Below are 6,601 nucleotides of genomic sequence, written 5' to 3'. Positions count from 1 at the left end.
CCAGCTACTTGGGAGGCTGAGGCAGGAGACTCGCTTGAGCCCAGGAGTTGGAGGTTGCTGTGAGCATGATGCCATGGCACTCTACCCAGGGGGACAACTTGAGGCTCCGTCTCAAAAAAAAATAAAAAATAAAAAATAAAAAAAAAAAGAAAAATACAATTTTGAGTACATTGTTCTTACTGGTTTTTCTTTTGTGTACCAGAGGCTTACCCAGCTGGTAAAGCAGTTCTCTTACCAGTTGTATATCAGTTGTAACTAATAGAAATCCAACTGATACGATAAAAGTATTTACACAGTAAAAGTAAATACATTGATTAATGAACTGAGGAGTCCATTGGTTGACTGCTGGCTTTAGAACTGGATCAATGTTATGACAAATTTGCCTCTCTCAGTTTTGCTTTCCTCTGAGTTGACTTCATTTCAAATCAGGCTCTGCCTATGTAGCAACAAAAATGGCCACCATGGCTTGGTGCCCGTTGCTTAGTTGTTAGGGTGCTGGCCACTTACACCAAGACAGTTGGGTTTGAACCTGGCCAGGGCCTGCTAAACAACAATGACAACTACAACAACAAAAAAATAGCTGGATGTTTGTGGCAGGTACCTGTAGTCCCAGCTACTTGGGAGGCTGAGGCAAGAGAGGATCTCTTGAGCCAGGAGAGCCCAAGAGTTTGAGGTTGCTATGAACTGTGACGCCACAGCACTCTACCAAGGGTGACATAGTGAGACTCTGTCTCAAAAAAAAAAAAAAAAAAGGCCACCAGCAACTCCAGGTTACATTGTACCAATTTAGTAACCCCAGAAGAAAATGCCCCTTTTCCGAGAGCTCCAGTAAAATTCCCAGATAAGACTGTCATCAGCCCAGCTTAGGTCATATACACATGCCTGAAATAATCATTGAGTCTAAGGGGTGTGGTGTTGCCTTGATTGGCTAGAGCTAAAGCTAGGATTTGGGTCAATCCTACCCGAACTCTATGGATTGAAATGGGGCAGGAAAATTATGGTATCTGATCACAACAAAGGATGCTAGGTAGGCAAAGTATCCACTACGTACTCTTTCACTGAATGGGGACCCAGGACTCAACAGTCTCTGGTCCAGGTTGCATGTTCTTGAGAGAATACAGCAGGTGATTCCACCATCTGTTCCTGATTAATACTAATCCACAAGGAGCTATACTTTTCCTGATTTGGTCTCAAGGGTTGTACTGTTCTTTAGAGCAGTTACATAATAAAACATTCCACTTGGCCAGGTGTGGCAGCTATAATCCTATATATAGCCTATAATCCCAGCACTCTGGGAGGCCCAGGTGGGTGGGTTGCTTGAGCTCAGGAGTTTGACTCCAGCATGAGCAAGAGCAAGACCCCATCTCTAATAAACATAGGGGGAAAAAAAAACTAGCTAGGTGTTGTGGTGGGCACCTGCAGTCCTAGCTACTCAGAGGCTGAGGCAAGAGGATCTCTTGAGCCAGGAGTTTGAAGTTGCTATGAGCTGTGATGTTATGGTACTTTACCTAGGGTGACAGAGTAAGACTCTGTCTCAAAAAATAAAAACAAAAAGACATTCCACTCATGGGAATTAGCCCATGCCTGGCTTGAGTCCTGTGGTGGCCTAGGGCTGACTTGGAGGAGAACACTAGGATCTGGTACCACAATGGGACACTGTGTCAGCTGCAGTAACACTGGGCGGGCCAAATTTGCCACTGGTAGGGCGGGCATAATGACAAACAGAAAGCAGTAATATAGGCAAGCAATTAGCATCTGGGGCCAAATAGGAAATATGTTCTGTTAGTAGGAGACAGAGAATTCTGAGACAGGAGGTACTTATCAGGATTTCAGATAGGTCTGTCCAGCCAGCAGTAGACTCCCAGCCACTGGGCTAAAGTTCAGGGAGATTCCATGACTAAGGAATGGGGAATTGGAAGGAGCACTCAGGCCTCAGTTGTAGGGAGATCAAGATACTGGGAAGCATATCAGGGCAGGATCTAAAGCACTAGATTGAAATCACCTATTGGGTCTAGAGTCCAAGGCAGGGCTGGATCTCAAGAAAGAGGCTGAAAGTCAGTTATTTGAGAGAACTGATAGAGAAAAGTTCAGACTAGCAAGTCTTGAAAGAAAATCCCAGAGTTTGGTCAGGCACGGTAGCTGATGCCTGAATCCTAGGACTCTGGGAAGCTGAGGTGGGTGGATTGCTTGAGTTCACAAGTTCGAGACCAGCCTGAGCAAGGGTGAGACCCTATCTCTACTAAAGAAAGAAAGAAAGAAAGAAAGAAAGAAAGAAAGAAAGAAAGAAAGAAAGAAAGAAAGACTGAGATAAGAGAATCGCTTGAGCCTGAGTTTGAGGTTGCTGTGAGCTATGACACCATGACACTCTACTCAGGGCGACAGCTTGAGATTGTCTCAAAAAAAAAAAAAAATCACAAAGTTGGGGGCTAAAGTGTCATCAGTTCCTCCTGCCTCCTCAGCAGGATTTTGTTCAGTGATTAGATCAAGACTGAGCCTGCAGGGGAAGGAGGGAAACAGAGGCCAGTTCTCCAACAAGGTCTAACAAACTCAAATATGTAAGAGTTATATGTTCTCTTGTTGAAATTCATAATCTAATAAAAATTAAATTAAAAATTTTCAACTGGAATGCATTAAGAAACAAAGATGACTGGGAAAGAATATATGCAATTGAAACAGGATGTTAAATGAGATCTTCCTGTTTTCCTAGATTGGGGAACTTAGAACAATAGATGGAAAGTACCCCTTTGAGATAATGAGATCTGTCTGATCATTTATGTAGGACTTGCTTAAGGAGTTATCCCCAAATCAGTTCTGAAACCCATAACCTGTCACACCCTTTTGGCCTGAGAAAAGAATATCAAGAAGGGGTTTGAGGCCAGGCAAGGTGGCTCATGCCTATAGTCCTAGCACTCTGGGAAGCTGAGGCAGGTGGATTGCCTGAGGTCAGGAGTTCCAGACCAGCCTGAGCAACAAGACGACCATGTTTCTAAAAATAGCTGGGTGCTGTGGTGGGTGCCTGTAGTCCCAGCTACTTGGGAAGCTGAGGCAAGAGAATCACTTGAGCCCAAGAGTCTGAGGTTGCTGTGAGCCATGACACCACAGCATTCTACCGAGGGCAACAAAATGAGACTCTGTCTCACAAAAAAGAGAGAGAGAGAAAGTTTGAAAAGTGAGGATTTCTCTGAAGAGATCTGTCAGAGTTCTATGGTTTTCTTGCTGTCTGGTCAAGGGAAGGTAATCCAGGAGAGATTAGCTCCTCACAGTGGAAGTGTGCTGAGTGGAAGGCCTGTTTTGTGGCTACTGGGAACTAGAGCAGAGCGTGGTCAGAGAAAGGGAGGACAATGTGGCCTGAGTCCCCTGAGCTGTGGTGTAGAAGGCTGTTGTTTTACCTCACATGAGAGCTAGGTGAAAGTCTGGCTAAGGACTGCAAAGACTGTCAGTTAAGGGCCTAGGTAGGGGACATAGGGGGAGTGAGTTTCAAAAGTAGTAGTTAGTATAGGGTGACCAGATTTTAACATTTGTAAAGTGGGAAAACATGGGGGCGGGGGAGGGGTGGGGCATGGTGAGGCAGGGGACAGGGGCAGGGCAGGGCCTGACAACAATGCAAACTTTGATAAGCAGTTCTCGATAATCACTTCTCAATAATTATTTGTTATTATTACAGTTTAACATTATAAAATTAACAAAAATAATATAAAACTCATATTCTGGTGAAATAGCCACATGGCAGCCGAAAACCGTATATTCCCTTCCTGTTCTCCCACCCTTTAGTGCATTCTTTCTAAAAATCGGGACTTTTCAAAATGCTGTGGGACGCGGGACAAATTGTTCAAAAGCAGGACTGTCCCACCAAAAGCGGGATGTCTGGTCACCCTAAGTTAGTAGTAAGAAAGAATAAAATCGTCCCTTCCTTTGGACACATGGTAAGAAGTCCGAGTTGTCTTTTTAGCTCTACCGCAAATGAGCTATGCTTATAGAAAAAACCACTTGATGCCTCTGGGTCTCAGTTTTCTTATCTATAAGGTACCATGAGGGGACCGTTCATGTATTTATAATTCAATGGGTGTATTCTGCTAAGCTCCATGGTGACTCATGGACTACACGAGGGGGGTGGGGGGGTGGGGGGGTTATTATGGTGTACAGATGGGCTACAACTTAGAAAGGTTGGACTTAAGATTTTCGACTTTACAATGGTACCCATATAACCAGTCTCTATTTCACTTTCTCTACAGTATTCAGTAAATTACATGAGATATTCATCACTTTATTATAAAATAAGCTTTGTTTAGATGATTTTGCCCAACTATAGGCTAACATAAGTGTTTTGAGCCTGTTTAGGGTAGGCTAGGCTAAGCAACGAAGTTCACTAGGTTAGATATATTAAATGCATTTTGACTTACGTTATTTTCAACTTACAATGTTTTTATGAGGATATAACCCCATCGTCAGTAGAGAAGCATTTCTATGTACCTTCCATTGCACTAAGCCCTAGAAATCTGGATCTCAAGCAGCAGCATTCTCTCCTCCCTAACCCAGTAATTGTAAGCAATGGCAGCCTCTGACCTACATGACACTCACTTTGAGGCTACTTCTGGGTTAGAGATGCCAGGTGATACATTCAGTAGACACTGCAGCACACAGAAAAAACTAGTAGCAAAGGGACATGGAGATGATACTGCTAATTCTGCTATTGTTAAGACAGGAATCAGGAAGTGTTGAGACAATCGGTAAGGTGACAGTACTCTACTGACCTTAATACCAACTCTTGTGTCTCAATTCCTGTGACCTCAGTCCTACCAAGAGGAACACACCTGAATCCAGCCCCAGTAAAGCCAAATTTTCTGGAAAAGTCTTTGTCCATCTTAATTTAGAGATACAAAGAGATGGTTTAGGCTCGGCACCTGTGGCTCAAGTGGCTAAGGCGCCAGCCACATATACCTAAGGTGGCGGGTTCAAATCCAGCCCAGGCCTGCCAAACAACAATGATGGCTGCAACCAAAAAATAGCCGGGCACCAGCCAAAAATAGCCAGCTAGTTGAGAGGCAGAGGCAGGAGACTCGCTTGAACCCAGGAGTTGGAGGTTGCTGTGAGCTGTGATGCCACAGCACTCTACCCAGGGGAATAGCTTGAGACTCTGTCTCAATAAAAAGAAAGAGATGGTTTAGATTGGGCGTTGAGAGACCATCTGTTAAAACTTAGTCTATAATTGTGGAAGCTTAAAGAGCAATGTGAAGGGTAAAGGGCAATGGAGCTGGAGAAGCAGGTAGGTAGGAATTGATTCACGAAATCCTTGAAGCTTGCAGGGGGATGAAGAACCTCAGATAATTTACAAAAGGGATGTGATATGCTCAGATCTATATTTTTTTGTTTTTTGAGACAGTCGTCACCCTCAGTAGCGTGCTTTGGCATCACAGCTCATAGCAACCTCAAACTCTTGGGCTCAAGCAAGCAATTCTCTTGTCTCAGCCTCCCGAGTAGCTGGGACTATAGGCGCCTGCCAGGACACCCGGCTATTTTTAGAGCCAGGGGTCTTGCTCTTGCTCAGGCTGGCCTTGAACAAGTGAGCTCAGGCAATCCACTGGCCTCAGCCTCCCAGAGTGTTAGGATTATAGGTGTGAGCCACCGTGCCTGGCCCCAGATCTATGTTTTAAACGATCACTCTGGTAACAGCATGAGAAATAGTTTGAATAGGGCAAGACTGGAGGCAGAGACTAGAGATAATAATAATAGTTCAGATTAGGACATCACAATTTCTAGAAAAGCATAATATTTCATCATTAGAAGGGGGGAAAGATTTTTTTTTGTATTGATAATTTTGAAGAAATAAATGTTTGTATATTTTTCTGATTATAGAAGCATACATACTCATAAAAATTACCAAAAATTCAGAAATATTTCATTTAAGACGTGAAAGTCCTGCATAATCTTATCCACCAGAGGTAAGTGCTGTTAGTAGTAAAATACTTTTTAATAGTGGGAAATTCTATTCTTGTCAGACAAAGGATTTGAAATACCTCACGCTAGTTCTCAAAAGATAATGCAATGCTTAACTGCCCTGAAGAAAATTGATAGAAGATTTTTCAGACGAGGAAAAAGGTACAGAAACATCTAGATGAAAAAGATCAAGTTTTAAAGGCACTAATTCTCTATCGTATTTCCTGCTGGGGGTTCATTTGCCTGAGGCTATCTAGGGTGCTTGGCTGTGTGGGTAGCTAGTGTTTATTTCTGGGGTACAAATGAGCTATAGAAATTTACTGTTGATCAACTGATCATATGTTCTAGTTTTCTTTTGAAAAAAAAAAAAAAAAGTGTTCTGAGGCCAGGAAGGGTTTTCCATTCCTAGCTCCTAACACAGTGGATAACAACAGAAAATCACTTCAGTATTTCTATACCCATTTATGCGTATCAGATTGGGATAATAATACCTTTCTTCCTCACCAGGGAGGTGATAAGGTAATTGGATGATTCCTTTTGGGTCATTTGCTTTTGAAAGCACAGAAAGAAAAATCCAGCCTTGAGGCTTTTTAAAGGAAAGAATTGTCCTTTCTGGACAATTCTTAAAAGAGTTTCCTTAGAAAGAAAGGTTTCCTTGGAGCCCATC

Source organism: Otolemur garnettii, unplaced genomic scaffold, assembly GCF_000181295.1.
Source record: "Otolemur garnettii isolate 467f Iridium unplaced genomic scaffold, OtoGar3 scaffold00001, whole genome shotgun sequence".
Classification (NCBI taxonomy): domain Eukaryota; kingdom Metazoa; phylum Chordata; class Mammalia; order Primates; family Galagidae; genus Otolemur; species Otolemur garnettii.
This window is presented reverse-complemented; position numbering follows the sequence as displayed.